At 41.1% G+C, this 21,608-nt stretch overlaps 1 protein-coding gene and 1 non-coding gene across 2 annotated transcripts in view; both read right to left on the reverse strand.

Moving 5' to 3' along the window:
• Col4a1 (Collagen type IV alpha 1) overlaps positions 1 to 21,608 on the reverse strand; it is a 98,183-nt gene that overhangs the window by 41,520 nt on the left and 35,055 nt on the right. The gene's annotated exons all lie outside the window — the stretch shown is intronic.
• On the reverse strand, positions 594 to 677 carry TRNAL-CAG (transfer RNA leucine (anticodon CAG)). Its single transcript has one exon. It is a non-coding gene; the product is annotated as a tRNA-Leu (tRNA).

A 21,608-nucleotide genomic window follows, 5' to 3' on the forward strand; every position in this document is an offset into this window, starting at 1 on the left:
GGGGTCCCCCCCTTCAGTGAAACTTCATAGTTCCATGTTTCATAACAAAGTTCTTTTTAATGTAAGAACCATTCATTTTTGCTTTGCCTCCTTAAATTTTGAAACGAAGGGTCTTTGCCCCTTCCATTTCTGTCTACTTTTACTTAGTCAAAAGCAGTGGTTCTCTTAATCAGGGGTCTCGTCTCTGTAGAGACTTAGGGGAATCCATGAGCTTGGGTGAGAAAAGTCCTTATTCTCAATTTACTCAAAGCTTTTACATTGCTATGTACAGAATATATTACTTTGTAAAGGAGTTCGTGGCATTCAGTTATATATATATATATATATGGGCGCAAGGGGTCCTTGGACTATATCTTACTATTTCACAAAACACCAACTCTGGTCATATCGCTATATTGCAATTTACTGCCATTAGTGAGATGGGTTGGAAGTGAAGGCGCTGTCTATCGGCGTTCGCCTCGAGTTCATTAGGGAAAATATCTTATCTATATCCTCCCTTGGGTTCGAACCCGGGACCCTGACAAACAACCTTCACGATGGTTTGACGAACATCTTACCACCATGCCACTCGGGCAAAAAAAAAAACAATTGCATGTCAGAAGTGGGATTCGAACCCACGCCCGGAGAACCGGACTGCGACCTGAACGCAGCGCCTTAGACCGCTCGGCCATCCTGACGCACCATAGCTTTCTGGCACAAGCTTTCGGTGGAACACAAAACATCAAGAACCCTTAGTCGAACCCTGCCACTGAAAGAGAAAAATAAAACGGAGAAAGAAGTCACATCAAGAAATTGTTTGAAAATTCGAAATTTGAACTGATATGAAAAATGAAGGGAGCTCGGAAGGTTCCAAGCCTTTATGCCCCCCCCCCAAGGGCGTAGCGAGGGGGGGGGACTTGGGGGGTCTGGTTCCCCCCCCCCCCGAAATGTGAGAAAATGACAGAAAAAAGGGAAAAAGATGGCCAAATCCATTGTTCTGTCACTTTGGTCCCCTCCCGAAATGAAAGTGGTCCCCCCCACCTCCTCCTTGAAACTCGAATTGCTCCCTTGTGGGGCGTGGGCCCTACGTGTTGTGGGGGGGAGGGGTGGGCCCTACGTTGGAAATCGCCAGTCTAGAATCTCTCTAACTTAGACTTCTGAATTTGAGGCTGAGACAACGAAACACACAAAACCCTCAAAGACCATCGACGGGATAGACGAAAATACACGCGATGAGTGGTGGCTCTCAAACCCCAACGAAAAGAAGAAAAAAAACACCAAAAAATACAGCCATAAAATTTGACAGCTCAAGTCGGCCATTTTAAAAACCAGTCCATCAAAAAATAGAAGAAAAAAAACCCCGCGCACAGCTGTTTTGTGTGCTCACGTACATTTTTCTTAACATTCCATGTAAATCAAACCATTGAAACCAGTCACGTGATCGAGAGATACAAAAAAAAAATATATATATGTGTATATAACAATCTCTCTCGCTCATCAAAATAATGTCGTGTTTACACGAGGTTTTTCTCTTTTTCAGCACGATGTTTACGTCTGTTCGAGATAGTGAAAGACTTCTGTTTGTTCTTCTGGTACCACCATTATAACGTCCATTTTTTGTTTTTGTTTTTTTTTTTTCTTCCTCCTCCTGACATACTAGACAAAGACGAGAAAGAAATTTGAAAAAAAAGTTTCGGTTAGCGGAAGTGGCATCAGTTCAACGTCTGTGTCACGTGGGTGTGGGAGCCGCGCGAATTTCGATCCAATTAGAGTTCCAACATGGCGGCGGCACCGATGATGTTTCTAAAAGGACGCCCCCAGACGGGTATATGATGATTTTTTTTTTTTTTTTAACTTTTCTTGTGATGGATGCCAGTTACACAAACGTTATTATCAATTTCTTTTTCTCCCCCTCGTTCTCGAGCTTATCTTCGTCATTTTTCTAAACTGAAAATTAATACGAGTAGACAGAAACGGGATATATATTTCCTGGGAAAAGAGAGAACTTTGACTTTATTGTGTAAATGGCCGCTTTTTTTCGTGTTGTTGTCGCATGAATCAGTGGAGGGGGGATTGGTAACAAATTGAGATCATGGGAATTGCGATGATTCGTTTTCTTCCGAGGTGAAATCAGGGGCAGCTTGTACGAGGGTGCAAGGAGTGCAGTGTACCCGGGCCAATGAATGAATGAATGAATGAACGCCAGAACTTTGCCACTGGACTTATCCCGTTTGCCGAGATCTCTTCCAGCCCAGCTTCGTAGGCAGAATTGTATGCTATTCATCAGGCAATTCTCCATATACTGCATGAGAACGAACCTATTCAGATTATATCCGACAGTCTTTCCAGTATTCTCGCGCTTAGAAATAATTTTTCCCCCACCCGACTTGTACGACAAATCAGAGCAAATCTAATTGACAAGCCCAACACGTTCATCTCATGGACCAGGGCCCATGTGGGTAATCAAGGGAATGAATTAGCAGACGCACTTGCTAAAACAGCTACTTCATCAGAAAATATGAACTCTGATGTTTTTCCTCCCTGGTCTCAGTGGTGGATTGATGATTGATGGTGAACAACGGGGCAGAAAGGTCTTCCAAATCATGAATAAGACCAAAATCTTCAACCAACCATGGATTAGAGAAAGGACAATAATCCTATATAGTGAGCATGGCCCTGTTCCGTATTACTTAAGGAGATTTAAAATATCTAAAAATAAATTATGTGCTTGTGGGGAAATCGGAACATTTCCTCACTATATTTGGTCGTGTCCAAGCACTGCATCCTACCATCAGCCCCCCGATTAATCTAAAACATTTCCACGTCTGGAAACGTCAAGTAATAAAAACTAAAAACTGGGCTGACATCATTAAACTTATCAACTTTCTAGAGGGAAAATCTGTCGTTACTGCACAGCAAAAATGAAGAAGATCTCTTTGAATCTGATGAGAGTGGTGAAGACACGGATGTCTTCACCATGGTGACTAGATCGATGACCAGATCAGCATCGACACCCCAAATCTAATGACTACGCTGAAATTGTAAAAATGTGTTCACATTTTTTTCCTTCTCTCGGACTGTGACCTGCATTGTGCTTACCACAGATGTTTATTTTTCATTGTTCTGTGTTTCCCAGTGTTATATAACCGATATATAGTATATGTAACTGATGTTTTCCCCCACCCTTCTCATACATATGTACCTGGACTGTGACGTGCATTGTGCTTCCACAAATGTTTAATTTTCACATTATTTTGTAAATTACTATATATATTTTAAGTCCCCCCTCCCCCATGTACTTTGAAAAAGTGTTCTCATGTTTGATCGGGTAGGGTGGATGGATTTGATGGGCTGGGGAAGGTGTTGCTACTTTTCCAACAGATACCCTTTACGTTAGAGGTTCCGTAAGGAATATTAACGTGGGTGTCTGTCTGGTAGTTCAAGTTCAAGCCCAGCTTCGTGGCAGAGTCTGTTCCAGACTCTGGCAAGAGTCTCAGCTACATGGCAGTGCACCCGGGCGGCAGGCTGTTAGGGGCAGCAGCAGCTTGGATAGTCTTTAGTTAAACTGTATAACTAATGATTAAGTGCGTGACACTTAAAAAATTAAGTGTAAAACTTTCTTGGGCACCTAAATTTTTAAAAACTTCCAATGGTTTAAGTTGAATGACACATCATGCTTTTGAGTCATACTTTGACGACGAAGATGTTGATCTTGGGGGGCAAAGACAATTATAGTCAATTCGCGATAAGTCGAACTCCGTTAACTCGAATATCTGCTCAAGTCAAAGTTTCCACACAGCCTCAGAACCTTTTTCGTATTTTAGAGTTAATATTTTACCCTCAACTCGAAGTTTTCGGAAATGAAAGAAATTTAAAAAAAATAGCAATAGAATTTAGAAATTTTCAATTTTCAGAATAAAGAAATTAGCAACAGAATTTAGCATTCAGCATTTAGCAATGCGTAGAATTTTTCAGATTTATTTAGTGTATTCATTTGACTGCTTGCAAAAAGTGTATTGCTTGCTTACGAAAGGACAGAAAAAGAGAGGAAACAGCCAAAAAAAAAAGTATTGCATTTTTTGACAGAAAATAATTTGCATTCACGAAAATCATACTCTCTGCTACCTATGACGCACAAAGCGCCTTTGTCGCCTTGGTGGTAAGATGCTCGTCTACGACCTCCAGACCAACCGTGGCCCCCTCCCCCAGGGGATATCAGCTGGTTTGTCTCAGGAGACTCGTCTACCACCGTGAAGTTTGCCGACAGGTCCCGGGTTCGAATAGGGAAAGAATATAGGTAACAAGAAATTTTCGCTAACGAGCTTAAGGCGACCACCGATATTGACCACCTTCATTTCCAACCCAACTCGTTAACGGCAAGTAAATTGAGTACATCGATACGGGCCGGAGTTGGTGTGCGTTGAAGTAGTTGTAGATTTTGTTCATAGAAGTACTATGAATAACTCAAGTACTTACACTAAACTCCCACGCATTTTCAGGGTGGGGGAATGATCGCAAGTCTAGGAATGTGCACATCTCCAATGCATATCCAGGGAGCAAACACTCTCTGCTCATTTCTGGTGGGAAGGACTGAGTATTTCTAAGAGTCCATAAACCTGCCACGTATTTTTTGAAAACCAATGCCCCCTGCTGTCTGATAGCAAACCCTAGATGCGTATTTACGCACACCTCCCACGCATTTACAGGAACATGCGAACCTACAATGTGAACAAAAATGATTAAGCTTCTCTAAAGCTGTCTTGTCTAGTCGTGTCTCACCAGTGTGCTTCCAGTGTAAAGTTGTCTTGTATAGTCGTGTCTCACCAGTGTGCGACCAGCCTAAAAACTATCTTGTCTAGTCGTGTCTAACCAATGTGCTTCCAGTGTAAAGCTGTCTTGTCTAGTCGTGTCTAACCAGTGTGCTTCCAGTGTAAAGCTGTCTTGTCTAGTCGTGTCTCATCAGTGTGCGACCAGCGTGAAAGCTGCCTTGTCTAGTCGTGTCTAACTGGTGTGCTTCCAGTGTAAGTGGGAATCTTTTTCTCAGCCACTTCGTTGGGCATTTTGCCTGTTGTGGCGTTGTATTTGTATTTGTATAAAGCTGTCTTGTCTAGTCGTGTTTAACCAATGTGCTTCCAGTGTAAAGCTGTCTTGTCCAGTCGTGTCTCACCAGTGTGCGACCAGTCCAAAAACTATCTTGTCTAGGCGTGTCTCACCAGTGTGCAACCAGCCTAAAAACTATCTTGTCTAGGCGTGTCTCACCAGTGTGCGACCAGCCTAAAAAGTATCTTGTCTAGTCGCGTCTTACCGGTGTGCGCCCAGGCTAAGGGATTTTCTACAAAAAAGGTTATTTCGATTATTTTCTGTCGTTCCACACCAACTAGAAACAGGTATCACTAGATTTTCCCGAATGTCGTAAGCCACGGATGACAACATCCACAAGAATAATTCAATACGCGATGAATCGACGTGTGCGAAAAATCCATGTAATATTTTTTGGTTCGTGTTTGGTTTCTTTCAGCCACGAAGCATGACAGACAAACTCTGTCAATGTATCAGTGTTTTCGCTGCAGGAAAAAAAAATGCTGTCTGAGCCTTTCATCGTGACGTTAACGCCCACAACGTTCCCAGCGAGTGAATATGCTTCTTTTTTGTGATTTTATTTATTTTTTTACTATGTCTTGTGCTGATGCAAATTATTATTTTTTGGAAGAGCCATATGGTTTCCAAAAACAAAAAAAACACTAAAAATATTCTTTTTCAAAGAATTTTACTCCAAAAAATCTTTTCTCTCTCCTCCCTTTTTAGTGCAGTAAGTAATACATTTGGAAAAAAAAAACATGGCTGCTCCTTATCGGCCTCAATTACGAAAGCCAAGAGCAAAAACAAAAAAAAGTGCTGTCGGAAGCTCAAGATTGCTACAAATCTCTCCACACAACACTTTCCTCTGAAGAAAAACTTGGATTCACTTCCTTCTCGTCATCACCATTATCTAGTCTTTCGTCGCTAATTCGGCGTGGCCTTAATTCATTGATGGTTTTTTTTTTTTATTCTGAGACGAATAACGTTTTTCCAGGGTAAGGATCGGATTTTTAATCAGATTCTGACTACATTTCAGACATTTGCCTATGGACATTTTCTTTTAGTGAATAACTAGTGAGTTTCTTTCATAACGTTCTCGGGCAAAGTGTGAAACTCGAAATATAGAGGAATTGGAAATTGATACGTTGGCCCGTCGATAGATGGCGCTATACGTTGCATGCGTCGTATTCGTAATCCTCGGCAGATGGCATTCGCTGGAAACGTGCAATAGGCAGTGATGGTAACTCCTGGGAAATTTCCCATATTCGTGGGAAAAATTGGCCAAAATTGGTCAACTTGGGAAATTTCTTGGCGTTTGTGGGAAATTTTGAATGTTCAGCAAACAAAAGAATTTTTTTTGAAAAAAAATAAATAAATGCGAAACAATGCTTTTCTGGTGTAAAATACTTGAGTACATACTTCCACCAATAGATGGCAGCACAATTTTCGGAATGTGTGGGGAAAAATTTAGTTAAAAGGGAAATTTTGCTTGACGAGGTTACCATCACTGGCAATAGGTAATTAACACACAGTAGGTTACGGTTGAAGTCGAAGGGATGCCAGAGCGACAATATAGCGAAGCGGGACACCTTTGGTTCCGATTATCTCCCTCAGTCTTTCTTGTCTTGAAATATACATATTTAATGCACCCTGTCTACGTTTTTAGGATTCGCTCAACAAAAAACATGATGATATAATAATGCTGGAGAGAGATACAGAAACCTTTTTATGATTTCTCCTTTGACATTTTTCATTCGAATTTTTTCCCCACAACTGCTCCGAGTTTTTTTGGCCCACTCCTTGCCTTTTTCCGAATCCCCCTCCAATTCTCCTAACCACCCTGGAATTTTTCTGAATTTCTCAGCCTGTCGTTTTTTTCTGGATTCCTTTTGCTATTCTCTGAATGTCTCTCAATTTGCCATTTACTTGATTGCTCTCCTTTTGCCATCAGAATACAAAAGAGACAGATAACAAGACAAAAATAGGCATGTACATACACCCACTTTATGACCTTCCAGGGGTGATTTCTCTCCCTTTTTCCATCCTTTGAATTTCTGCCCTTTTGCCATTCTTTGAATTTCTGCCCTTTTGCCATTCTTTGAATTTCTGCCCTTTTGCCATTCTTTGAATTTCTGCCCTTTTGCCATTCTTTGAATTTCTCCCCCTTTCTCATTCTCTGAATTTCTCTCCTTTTGTCAGTCTCTGAATTTCTCCCCTTACCCATTCTCTGAATTTCTCCCCTTACTCATTCTCTGAATTTCTCCCCTTTGCCATTCCCTGAATTTCTCCACCTTTGCCATTCCCTAAATTTTTCTCCGTTTTGCCATTTTCTGGATTTCTTCTTTCTCATTCCTTGAATTTCTCTCCTTTAGCCATTCTCTGAACTTCTCCCCTTTGCCATGATCGGAATTTCTCTCCCTTTGCCATTCTCTGAATTTCTCTCCCTTTGCCATTCTCTGAATTTCTCTCCCTTTGCCATTCTCTGAATTTCTCTTCTTTTGCCATTCCCCGAATTTCTCTCCCTTTGCCATCTTCTGAATTTCTGCCCCATTGTCATCGTCTGAATTTCTGTGTCTTTGCCCATCTCTGAATTTTCTCAATTTGTCTATCTCTGAATTTCTCTTCCTTTGCACTCCTCTGAATTTCGCCCCCCCCCCGCCTCCACTTCCGTCTTTCGGCGTCCCTGGGGATAAATGCACTGGCGCACAAACATCAAAACCATTCAATTTATCTAACCTGCCGATTTTTACATTCCTATGTAGAAACCACAAGTGCAAATTTAGTGGCCACAACAGGTGTAAATTGCCTAACAAAGTGCCTGGGGGGAAAATTGCATTTCGAGACAACAGAATACAGACAACAAGAATACGTTCGTCAAACAACTGCTAAAATGCAGTGATCAAAAATTAATGAAATAATAACAGTGAAACTAAAAGTAAAAAAAAAACCGAAAAAATTGGTAATCAATGCGCATGTGCAGAGTGCACAGCAACGGGGGTTTTATGGCGGCATTTTACTGGAGAATCGTTGACCCTAGAGGTATAATTCCAGTTAGAAAAAGTTTCTAAATAACGTTTAGAGCTCAGATAAGTCATTTATGTTGCAAGAGTTGTATAGCTATTGAAATAAAATAAAAATAACCTTTTTATACAGTCCCCCGTGTGTCCAAAAAAGCTGTTGCCTTGTCTCTCCTGATGCCAACAAGAAATATATTAAAAATCCACGTCTCTCTTCAAGTGCAATATTCACTGAGATATTTGAATTTGAAAAATGGAGAAAAACTTCGGGAAAAAAACCCCATCTTTAAAAATGCGAAAACACCGTTTCACCCACATTTAACGTTGTTTTTTCTCAACTTTTCTCGGTTTTTGGAATTCGACTCGCATCACGAGAGACAGGGCGACCATTTTCTAATTGGGTTTTGGGGGGGGGCACACGGGGACTGTATAAAAAGTTAAATTAATACTTAAATTAAAAGCTCGAGTGGGTCCGCGATACATTTCCAGATCACTCAAGTGGCCCGTGGCACTTTTACATTAAACTTCAGTGGCCCGCGACACGTCTCGAACCAATGAAGTGGCCCGCACTCTGCAAAAGGTTGAGCACCCCCTTGCCATAAATCACATCAGACAAAGACAGACCATCGTCATTCATACGTGAGAACCAACTGGATTGGTTCCTTTCCATACTTCCGAAAAAGCTTCTCCGTCTAGTCTGGTACCAATATTTTGGGAGCGCGTGGGTGCCGAAAGATATACAACGGCAGGGAAATGACCGAACTAAAACACGGAATTCCTAACTTCCGCGCAAAAACTAGAACCTATAAAAATATATATATATTTAAAAAAACAAGCCCCCCCCCTTCCCCCACAGCCTACTTCCATAAACACCATCCCTTTCCCCCCCCCCCCCCCCAAACAGCGTAAATTTGACGAACCGGGTGTGCGCGTGTGGCCATAAAAGAAAGAAAGGAGAGGCGCGTTCCGTGTGTGACAAAAACACACTACCAGCAGTGTTATCTCGGAATAACACTACTCAGATGTGTTTTTTAAGGTGTGTTTGCACAGACATTATATCCACTATCTCCCTTTGTACAAGGAAGACGTTTAGTACTTTTTAACTCCATCCAAGTCACACAGACAGGACCATAAAGAAAAAAAAATGAAGATGTCTGCCGAAGTCCTTGACCTCTGCGCGCTGTCACCGAGGAGGTCATCATTCCGCAGTCGTATGTTTGATGTCTGTTTAGTATGCTTAAGTAGGATGGGCAGGACTGCGGGGTGGGTGGGTGGAATGGAATTCATAGAAAGTGGGGGGGGGGGGAAAGAGAAAAAGCATCGAGATGATAACGACAATGGAGACCGCAAACGAATGGGCCCCGACAAGCTCTGTCTTAAGAAAAGAATCCATGAGATAATTCGAAACAGGAAGATATTAGGTCACAGGACTGAGCCTTGAGGCACTGCCATCATGGCTCTCTGCCGGCTTTCTTCTTTATTCGTTGGGTCCATCAAGTGAACATCCATCAAAATATCTGAATGATATTAAGACAGACCGGCCATTCAAGCACGGTATGGCGTAATTACGTGAGGAGCATACAGGGTGTACCGTAAGTGCTGATGCGGCCTTTATCTCATCAACCGTCCATCGTAGAGGTATGGTTCGAATTTAAGAAATGCTCAAAAGTCGTTTAAAAATCACCCTGCACCAGTTTTAACAGTGAGTCGAAATCACAATGTGCGTCAAAATAAAACGATCGACATTTTTATACGGTCCCCTTGTGGAAGAAATTCCATGTTTGTGAAAGCAATATTCGATGAGATATTCGAATTCTAAAATCGGAGAAAAGTTACGAAAGAACAGGAGAAAAAAAACTAAAGGACACAAAGCTCCTTTCCCGTATTTATGCTGCTCTTTCCCATCTTTTCTCAGATTTTTGAATTCGAATATCTCGGCGAATATTGCACTTAGAAAAAACTTCTTTTTTTTTGGGTTGGTTTCTGGAGGGAAAAAAGCAACAACTTTCTAATTGGAAGTTAGAAGAAAGGGGGAGCGTGTAAAAATTTAGATTTCTTGTTTCGTGACGCACAAAATTAGTACAATTTCATTCTCGAAACTGGTGCAGGGTAATTTTTGGACCTTTTGAACATTTTTTTTATTTACAAATATACCTCTACGACGGACAGTTGATCAGATAAAAGTGGCACAGGACACCCTGTACATAGGCGGGGAAGTCGCGGATAAAATTCTTGTCAAATTGGGGGGGGGGGGGGGTCACACGTCAAAAAGTTTGGGAACCATTGATTTCAGTTTGGGCTGGGTTGATATTATTCTACATGCAATGAAATAAATTTCATCTATGTTTCAGAGATACTGAACCTCTTAACAACGTTAACCTCCCGACAACGGCCATATTTGCTCGGTCCCGATAAACTGGTCGGTTGCGTCTTAACAACGTTTCCCGCTCCCGCCCCCCCCCCGTATTTGTCCGTTAAACTGGGCAGTTGTTGTTGGGAGAGGTTTCAATCAGGGCCGTCTTAAGAGAATCATGGGCCCCCCTGGGCCAAGTGATGTTTTTTTAGGCCTCCACCTCGCAAATTCTCGAAAATTTCAACCACTTCTCATTTTTGTGAGCCCCCCCCTCCCGGGCCGTGACCGGGTGGGCCCACGCGTTAAGACGGCGCTGGTTCCACCGTATCTCATCTTGAAAGTCGGCCGTCATTGAATTATAATGCCGCACACGCCCCAACGGCAAACATTCCGCAGACACATGGCATCAATGTGCCTGAAAGAAAGGTGCGAAACCGCGTCTTTCTTTCTTTCTTTCATGAGAGACTCATTCAAGGCTGACTAGAGATTTCACACGAGAGACGCTCCTCTTGATGCGTTTCTAATTCTGGCCCCGCAAATTTATTGCATTCTTTTTTTTGTCTTTCAGGCCCACTTACTTCTAATTCCGGCGGAAGGAAGCCCACGACGAGGAGAAGCAACTTCAAAAAAAAAAAGGGCTTCCGCCATTAAAAACTATAAGTTGTGGGGGCGAAGTTGTTATTGAGAGGGGAAATCTGTATACATAGAGTGAACTACTCACGCTTGCTAAAATAATCACGGAAGAAATCGACTGGAAAAAGTCATATACAGCAGTGGTTCTCAATTAGTTTCAAGGCACGAATGTGAGCAGATCTCCCATTTGGAAAAGTCTCTCCGCAGAGAGCAGGCAGGCCTACAACACGATGCTCACACAAACCATGGAAATTCAAGCATTTCCATCCTTACTTCAGGAAATGGAAACCAGGTGGCAGCACGAACACGAAACAAGCTCAACTCGACAACATAAATACGTTAGGGCCAACCATACACTCAGAACACACATTCCGGCATGTGCTGATTCGTTAGAAATCCCGAAGAGGAATGTGTACGAGGTACATGTTCGGTTGAGTAGTAGTAGTAGCAGTGGTTCTCAACATTTTTTTTTTAGCCCATGACCCGCCTTTGGACCATGTTTTCTTCTCGTCGCCCCCTCATCTTACCGAAAGCCCTCCCCGTCCACCCTCATGCAGAAGTGAGACACCCCCCTTTCTACTTATTGAATTGAATCTACTCAAAACCTTGTTCGTATTTCACGGAGGAAAAAAAGATGAGAAAAATAAGTGAGATGAATATTTGTGATAAAATTTTCATTTTCAAAATTACAAATTAACAAAAGAAATAATTCAAAAACTAAAGAAAATTTCAAAATTTTAAAAGGGATGATTCAAAACTAAAGAAAATTTCGAATTATTAAAAGGGATGATTCATAAACTAATGAAAATTTCAAAATTTTAAAAGGGATGATTCAAAAACTAATGAAAATTTCAAAATTTTAAAAGGGAGGATTCATAAACTAATGAAAATTTTGAATTATTAAAGGGGATGATTCATAAACTAATGAAAATTTCAAAATTTTAAAAGGGATGATTCATAAACTAATGAAAATTTCGAATTATTAAAAGGGATGATTCATAAACTAATGAAAATTTCGAATTATTAAAAGGGATGATTCAAAAACTAATGAAAATTTCGAATTATTAAAAGGGATGATTCAAAAACTAATGAAAATTTCAAAATTTTAAAAGGAATGATTGAAAAGCTAATGGATATCAAAACCTAATAAAAATAATAATTCCAGAATTAAATTAATTTAAGAATTAATGAAAGAAATATTTAAAAAATTGATGATAATTCAGAATTAATGAAAGAGATAATCGCAGAATAAATAAAAACTCGGAGCTAATGAAAGAGATGTTTTCGAAGCCTTGCTGAAAATTTTCAAAATGATTCTCGAACTAAGGAAAGAAATAGTTCCAGAACTGGTAAAAGCCTTCAACAATTGGGGGCCACCTGTTTGATTCGAGTTCCTTTTTGGCCCACAACTAGAAACAAAAATACCTTTTTCTATTCACCAGGAACAAACGTCTATTTTTGGGGTCCCTCTGTGATTTTGGATGAAAGAAGTGTTAATTTTGGCGATTCTTTAGTGACTTGTACATTTTGACGCAAATCGATGACAGTGGTATCGTCCGTTAGGTACTTTTTAAGACAAATCCAATGATGCTGCTACTCTAGTTTTAATACCTGTTTCGGTCTAGGCACCAAGCTCAAAAGACAATGGTATCGTCTGTTAGGTATTTTTAGGGCAAATCCAATGATATATATATATCTCATTGTGCATATCTCAATATGCAAATTGTTGCACTTGCCATATGCACATTGTTATATTCATATTGCTATACCTCCTGAGATATAGTGTAAACAATTCCGTTACGAATACGGGACGCCGTTCTAGTGCCAAGACCGGAAGAGTTATTAAAACCAGAGCTAGTGTGTGTGTATATATATATATATATATGCACCTCCTGAGATATAGCGTAAATATATATATATATATATATATATATATATATATAGATGTTTTATATATATACTAGCTCTGGTTTTAATAACTCTTCAGGTCTTGGCACTAGAACGGCGGCCCGTATTCGTAACGGAATTGTTTTACGCTATATCTCAGGAGGTATAGTAATATGAATATAACAATGCGCATATGGCAAGTGCAACAATGTGCATATGGCAAGTGCAACAATGTGCATATGGCAAAAATTTTTTCATTTCAATATTTGAATATATTCATGTTATTATAGGAATTTTATATATTCATGACATATTATTTGAATAAATTAATATTATTTCGAACTGGTTTGCGTCAGTATGTTCTAGTTGATGTTAGATAATATGAATGGATCACATATTCAACGTTTGGGAGACTGATAAAACGCATGTATATTTATTGAAGCAATAATGACGTCTTAATGTAATAACTTCGGGAGCATCAAATTCCTGCTGTTCACATCAAATGTCCCTGTTCCAAGGACAAATCCGACGGCACCAATTTCATTATGTCAGTACCTCCCGCGCAAGGAACGTATTCAAGTTAAAAACTTGCGGCAGTGTCTATGACACAGCCTGTATACCCCCATTTTATTTTCTATTGTATTCACGTGACTGCAAGGTCCTTTAAAACATGGGGTTTAACGTCGGCTGTGGGCTAGAGGCGGTTCCAAATTGATACTTTGTCAGTGCCCTAGTGAAATTAAAATACGTAAATTGATTTCAGCAATTGTCTATGTTAATTCAGAGCCACATCGGTGATATCTAACGAGTTGCTGCGAGTTGTGATTTTAAGAGTTGGAAGCAGTGCCTTTAAAAGGTAGTGGAGGGGGGAGGGGGCCCTGATTTTAGGTCAAAAATATCAAGGGGAGAAGATGGATAGGAACCATATCAAGACAAAAAAAATAGAGATTTTATATTTAAAAAAGAATACCCCCTTTTTTTCTCTCTTCCTCGACATACCGTCAGTATAATTTCGGCAACACTAATGAGCTTAAACCTAGAATAGAGCTTAGAGTTGACGGCCTAATGACCTAGTCAACTTTTTTTTCTTATTTTGCAGGCATTTTCATTTCAGGGGAGTGCCGTCATACACATACTTGGTTTCTTTTCCCTTTTCTAATCCTTCAAAAAACTTGGTCCCGCGGAATTGACGATGGTTCCATGTTGCCCGGCCTCTTGAAAAACGATCTCATCCGGGACACCTCATAACAAAAATAATAGTACTAATGATAAGAATCCGGGACGTTAACTAATACGGTCAAACCTCGTTAATGAGTCACTACTGTGAGAGCAAAAATATGACTTAGTAAGCGGAGTGACTCGTTAAACGGAATAAGCCATAGCTGTGCCAATTCCTGCATGAGGACAATTGGGACTTCCGAAAAGTGACCCGTTAAGCGGAGTGACGTGTTAACCGGGTGACGCACTAACGAGGTTTGACTGTACATAGCAGGTCTAAAACGCGTGGGTAATTACAATTATTGCTTTTATTAGGAATTGATGATGTGCCTCCCCCCACATCTTGCAGAAGCCCCCCGGGGGGGATTAGTTGCACATGTAGCCACCAGATGGCGTTTTATTAAGAAATGACGCATTCAGGAAAACGTTTACAATTTTTCCAATTGTTATTGCAACAAAACATGTTCCACGATGATTGGCCATCATTTTCAGATACCATGTGAAATCGCAAGATGACATGTTCCACAACTGACCGAAGTGTGTGCGGGAAAATGCTGCCTTTAAGGTCAGGTAAAGTTCTTGGATTGTCCCGACTTACCAGACGTGTTTCGAATGCCCCCAAAGCCAAAAATCGCATGGATTAAGATCCGAGGATCGGTGAGGCCATAGATTAGGAAAGTGCCGGCTGATGACACGTTCTTCTGTAAAATGTGTTTTAAGAACACACGCAGCAATGTGTGGAGGATCTCCGTCTTGCATAAAGATCGTGTCTGCAAGGGGCAGTGACGTGCGTGCAGAGCCAGAATAGTTTCGTTCTGTAACAGCAATGCATATCACTTCCCGGTGATCGAACATGTCACTGGACCTGTAGAACGCAACTCCTCGTAGTAGTAGGGACCGATAATAAATGATGCAGTGAATCCACACCATACCGTCACTTTTGGTGAATGCAACGGAACCTCTAAGATAGCGTGAGGATTTTCTAGTTCCCAAATTGTGAGTATTGACTGCACCATACAAGTGAAAATGCGTTTCGCCTGTCCAAAGGATATATCCCAAGGCCATTCTGAATGAACCTCAACGTGAGCTAGAAAATGCAGTGAGAACCGGAGTCGAGCGTCATAATCACGTGGAAGCAACCGCTGCGCAAGTGAGCCGCTGTGGTGGTTGAGTGGTCATAGTGACGGACTCGCGATGCGAGGATCCGGGTTCGAACCCCCCCGGCGCTACAGTGGTGGTCGGCTGAAGTTGGTTTTCTGTGGTTCCCAACTTCAAGGCGTGAATGCGAGCCGATCTCCCCGTTAAAAAGTCTCGCCACAGAGAGCAACAACGTTACAAATATTCAATCATTACACTTCACTCACAATTTGAAGTATAGATGGCAGCACTGAAATATCATACACAACACTAGCTACACACTCAGAGGTGCACTCACTTTGTTCCAGACTCTGCCACGCACGAAGCTGGGCTGGAAGAGATCTCGGCAACGGGATAGGTCCGGTGGCGGAGACCCTGGCGTTCACTTATTCATTCATTCGCTGCGCAAGTGAAAGTTTGTACGGATAATATCTGAGGATATTCCGCATGATCTATTGGACAGTTGAACGTGGCCTGTACTACATGCCTGACACTAGTTTCTACTACGAGTATTCGAAGCTCTGTCCTCTTCCACCCGAAGCGAAACCTCCCGTCCTGCGTCTATAGAAACGAGTTTTCTTCCTCTTCCAGGACGAACAGCCAACGATCCTGTGGTTTCAAATTTAGTTACCATACTCCGTTTTAATATTCATTGGGCCTTTTCGAATCCTCTTCCAAGTCTGATATTTACTTGGAGCAGTTACTGCAGAATTGATGTTTCGGAAAAACAATTTAACCAAGGAACCGCCATCTCGTAAAATCGTCATTGTGAGCAGCATACATACTGAGAAACACCCTGAATGGTTCTAGGATTTATAACAGCTGCTGCGCGACATCACATAAATTTACGTGTTTACCACGGGTATCCAAAATGAAACGCCCTCTAGTGGCGACACGTGCAGCTAATATTTTTTTGCCCCGAAACAAAACTCCCATCACACTTCACGAAGTCCTCCACAAAATTTCACAATTTTCCGATGACTGGTTTCGCCTGTAGGCTACATTAAAATAGGGCCTTTTAATTATGGACGCCCTGTACATATGCGAAACACAAACGATCGATGAATCGAGAGAGAAACCAGCGAAAAAAAAATAATAATAATTCCAACCAATGAGACGAATGGTGAATAAAAAATAAATTTCATAAGAAGCATTTTCCCCATCAGATTCATAATGAGCCAAATTTCATCGGGGCCCCGACCAAAAATGGAGGCGTAGGGGAAAATGGCTGATTTGACCTACGGGCAATGTTTCTTTAAAATGATGAAAACAAGACTGGATGTCCCTGACGCTCTCCATACGCTTTACAATTAGATCAAAACTGAAAGAACGTACAGTATTAAGCAATTTCGAAACATCGACGTCGAGGGGGAAAAACATTCCTAAAAACACGAGTATACGCGAATGCAGGCATGAATACTACGGGACATAGTTTCATCATTTCTCATTATTCAACCCTCTCCCCTCACAATTATTATAATGCTTTAAAAATAAAGCGAAGAGACACCGTGAAATAAGCGTCCTTTGTCGGTGCCATTTGGAGGCGCCGTGCATTTAAGGCACATCACTGTCATTAAGAGAGAGAAAGAGACGAGTAAAAGCATCATCATCCCCAAAAAAACAAGCATTTCAAACTGCTGCAGGCGTTACTCAAAAGCAAAAAAAAGAGAGACACGAGAAATTAAATAAGATAATAAGCTAATCAAATAAACAATAAAAAGATACGATGGTTAAAGGCAATCAACTCTGACGCTCTCCTCTTCTTCTTTCATCCTTTACTATATTGAAGTTAAGCGCGAAATAATTAACGGTAATAATGGCTTATTTAAACACTTCGGGTTTTTTTTTTCCCCCAGTCTGGGCACGTCCTCTACTGGTGAAATAACTCTCTGTTTGGCAGCGTTTAAAAATAACGCAATCGGAGCAACAGCGCCCTCTGTTGAGATCACGATCGTATTTGAGACATGGGTGGTACTGTGTAATACGTGCAACACCCCTCGGAGGATTTTTTTTTTTTTTTCCTATCAGCAAGTTGTATAATCGAGGTATTCGACAGAAAACTGCTTTAGAAATTCCCGAGGACTTTGGCGAAGTTTCTTTAGAGCAGTGTTTCTCAAGCGCTGGTCCGGCTGATGTCATTCATACCGGGCCGCGAGTGATTAGCCGTTTCATATTTTTCCTCATTCATTTTCCGTTGGTCGTGTGTTTGACCGGGCCTTCGACTCACAAAAATCAACGAAACCGGGCCTTCGACTCGCAAAAATGAATGAAACCGGGCCTTCGACTCACAAAAATCAACGAAACCGGGCCTTCGACTCACAAAAATGAATGAAACCGGGCCTTCGACTCACAAAAATCAATGAAACCGGGCTTTCGACTCACAAAAATGAATGAAACCGGGCCGCAGGCTTGAAAAGGTTGAGAACCACTGCTTTAGAGGACATTCATCAAGAGGTTAGGATTAAAGTTTTCAAAACAAAGTTCTCAAGGTATTCATTTTTCCTCAGAAAATTTCGAATATCGAAGGGTTTTGGGAATGAATTCCAACGAATGAATGAGAATCCTTCTTTTTTCAATGAGTTGTAATAAAAGTTATCAAAATCAAACTCTTCAGATGATCCATTTGCTTCAGAGAAATGTAATAATAATTTTATAGATGAGAAACTCTCCTCGGAGAAGCTCTTCAGAGGATGTTTTTTCCTGCTCGAAGAGTTATAATGAAAGTTTTCGAGAATCTATCCAAATGATACCTTTTCCCTCAATCCCCCTAGAGAGATGAAAGTTTTCAAGAAAAGCTCTCCAGAGGATACCTTTTCCGCGGAGAATTACAATGAAAGTTTTCAAAAAAGAAGCTCACGTATTCCTCATTAAGAGAGTAGTTATAATGGAAATTTCATAGATGAAACTCCTCAGAGAGTCGTAATCAAAGTTTTGAGGATGAACTTCTCAGAGACTCTCCTCACACACTTATAATCAAAGTATAAACGTAAACGCTCCAGCGACGATTTCTTTCTCTCAGAGAGTAATAATCAAAGTTCTCAAGACAAATCTCCTCTGAGAACCTTTAAGAAACTCTCCCGAAAAGACAGCTTCTTCTCAAGTGCCCGAGTGGCATGGTGGTAAGATGCTCGTCTACCATCGTGAAGGTTGTTGTCAGGGTCGCGGGTTCGAACCCAAGGGAGGATATGGATAAGATATTTCCCCTAACGAGAACTCTAGGCGACCACCGATAGACAACGCCTTCACTTCCAACCCATCTCACTAATGGCAGTAAATTTCAATATAGCGATATGGCCAGAGTTGGTGTTTGGTGAAGTAGCTTCTTCTCAAGAAACCATGTCCATGTGGTATATGTAACCATATCCATACGGTCTGAAACATAACCATATCCATACATACACCGTATGTATTAACACATCAACATTTCAATGGATCCTCTAATCTCTCTCAGACATAATATTGAAATTTCTAAGGAACAAGCTCCACACACACTTAAGAGAATCTTGATTTCTCTGTGAGAGTTGTAACGAAAGTTTTCAGGAAATTATTGAAAGGATACCCCTATTCCTATGATAATTACATATAATGAAAGTTTACGAGACGGAGCTCTTCAGAGGGTGCCTTTTTCCTCAGATAATTACATATAATGATAGTTTACAAGACGGAGCTCTTCAGAGGGTGCCTTTTTCCTCAGATAATTACATATAATGAAAGTTTACGAGACGGAGCTCTTCAGAGGGTGCCTTTCTCCCCAGATAATTACATATAATGAAAGTTTACGAGACGGAGCTCTTCAGAGGGTGCCTTTCTCCTCAGATAATTACATATAATGATAGTTTACAAGACGGAGCTCTTCAGAGGGTGCCTTTTTCCTCAGAAAAGTTACGATGAAATTTTTCAAGAATCTCTTCAGAGAATACCTTTTTTTTTGAGGGAGTTATCACATGAATATTTTCAAGAAACTCTTCGGAGGGCACCTTTCCTTGAGGGAGTTATCATGAAAGTTTTTAAGAGGCTCTTCAGAGAGTACCGATAGTTGTATCGAGAAGCGTTTAACATTAGGCTATAGGCAAAAAAAACAAACCAGATTTGTAAAAAATATCGTTGTAAAGGGATTTATCATTACATCTAGTGTCATTGTAGCGAGGTTTCACTGTAGATGGGTCCTCTTACTCGGAGAGTTATAGAAAGACCTACCATTAGGAGCTACCTTCAGAAGAGTTCTCTTTAAGGAAGTTCTTTAGCTTAAAGCTAATTCCTAACTCTTATGATCAAGGATTATAAGAGCACTCCTAAGAGAATCTTTCTTGTGAGAGAGTTGTAATAGACATTTTTAAAGAGAAGCTTTTACGAAGATCCTTTTCTTACAAGAGTGTTATAATCACAGTCTTTAACACTGAATTCCTCGGAAGACCATTGCTTCCTCAACGATTCGCAAAATTTATAACAATATATTCTGCAGGGGAATCCCCCTTTTCATCAAAGTTTGAAGGGGGAAAAAAACTTACAAAAGGAGCTTTTTCCCCCACAAAAGAGAGCTAACTCTACGAAAAATCCCTTTCTTTCTCTCAGTTACCCGCAGTCGAAATTTGCCAAAGTTATCTGCATCACCATCATCATCATTAATTTTATGGAAATTTATTCGCATCATCCGAATAATGGGATTATTTACAGTCGAGACCAAAGGCGTTAAGCATATTAAGCAGCGACCGTGGTATATTTACACCTGAGCAACAATTAAACATAGATTCAAGGACGCGCGAAACATTAACTAAACGATGGATTTTTTTTTTTAGAACGGCGAGGTTCTTGTGTATCGGAGAAATACATATTTTACTGTGATGAACATTGGAGATTCGGACTATCTCGTCCACATCTGATATCACAAGTGTGAAACTCGTGCTGGCTCTGAAAGAAATCTCTGTCAGCAAAGAGAGAGCGATGGGGGGGGGGGGGGGGAAATGAAAACAGAAGAGATAAGAAAATTTGTTTGATTTTTTCAGTTGGACTCCTCATTCATCTTCTTCTTCTCCGCGGTGAGGAGGCGTTGTCCAATATTTCAGAACAGAGACAGACAGACTAAGCACGGAATGTGTGTGTGTGTGTGTAGAGAAGGGTGTCACATCTCTTAAAAGTCAAGATTTATGGGTGGAATGACCCCAGACTGAAGTTTGTCCCTCTCAAATTAGGTGGGCGTATCATCCACTTGAGTTCACAGACGAGCCGACGGGACCAACCGCAGCAACAAAAATGTCATACTCGGAAACGAGCTGCAAAACATCGCATCTACATAAACAGGGGATCCCCCCCCCCCCCCATCTCCTGATGATTCTTCAAATTCTCGAGCGCGTGCAAAGATTCTTCAGCCGAAACGAGTCTGTGAATTTCGATGGTTCGGATTCGCAAGAACATTTTCATGCAAGTTACTTTCTACTCTTTCAAACCGAGCGCTGCTCCGATCTATCGCGATGGACGATTTACTACCGATGGCAGAGACGCCGGGACATATATATGCTCATGTTGCTAAAGCAACACGAATCATCGGAATGGTATTTCTCAGGAAAACCAATCATCATTCAAATATAGCTCACTACCCCCCCCCCCGTTCGGGTGATGGGAGATTTAGCAAAAACGGGACATTTTTGTTGAATGTGAGACGTATGGTATTCATACATATCCAAGCGAACATTATGTTCCTTACTCGAGCAATACCAAACATTTTTGACTTCCGGCGTCCCTGACCGATGGAATTGCGACCACGGAAAGATAGCCTCTACGGCCTTTATGGCGAAAAGAGAGGGTTAATTCTTCAGTAGGGAGAGAATGGGGGAAGAAAATAAACATGCCCCAGTGTTGCTGCTAGAGTTGTCTCTCTCTATATATTTTTTCTCCTATCTGTCCCTACTGAAGGATGAGCCTCTCTTTTCGTGATGAAGGGGTCATACAAGGTCAAAGGCCATGTTGCCGTGGTCACACTATACCTAACAGTCTGAGTATGGTTACCGGATTCGAAGACTGAGAAAGGAAGTGGCTTGCGCGCGCACCCTCGGTGACGTCACTTTACCAAATTTTCACAACAGATAGGGCGCCACTATACTAACAAAGAAAAAGAATTTGTAGAAGCGCCTCGAATTTGTAGTTCCCGTGTAGTACTCCGTCCGTGGCAAGACTTCTAATTAACGGGGAGAGTAACAGCCCTACAAACGCTACAAAAATTTAATCATTAAACTTCCCTCGCAATTTGAAATATAGACGGCAGCACTAATTCACGCGCAGCACCACATACGCACTCAGCCTGTTAGGTA

Source organism: Pholcus phalangioides, unplaced genomic scaffold (assembly GCF_987345545.1).
Source record: "Pholcus phalangioides strain wild (caught in Gottingen) unplaced genomic scaffold, Ppha-v1.0 ptg000020l_1, whole genome shotgun sequence".
NCBI lineage: Eukaryota > Metazoa > Arthropoda > Arachnida > Araneae > Pholcidae > Pholcus > Pholcus phalangioides.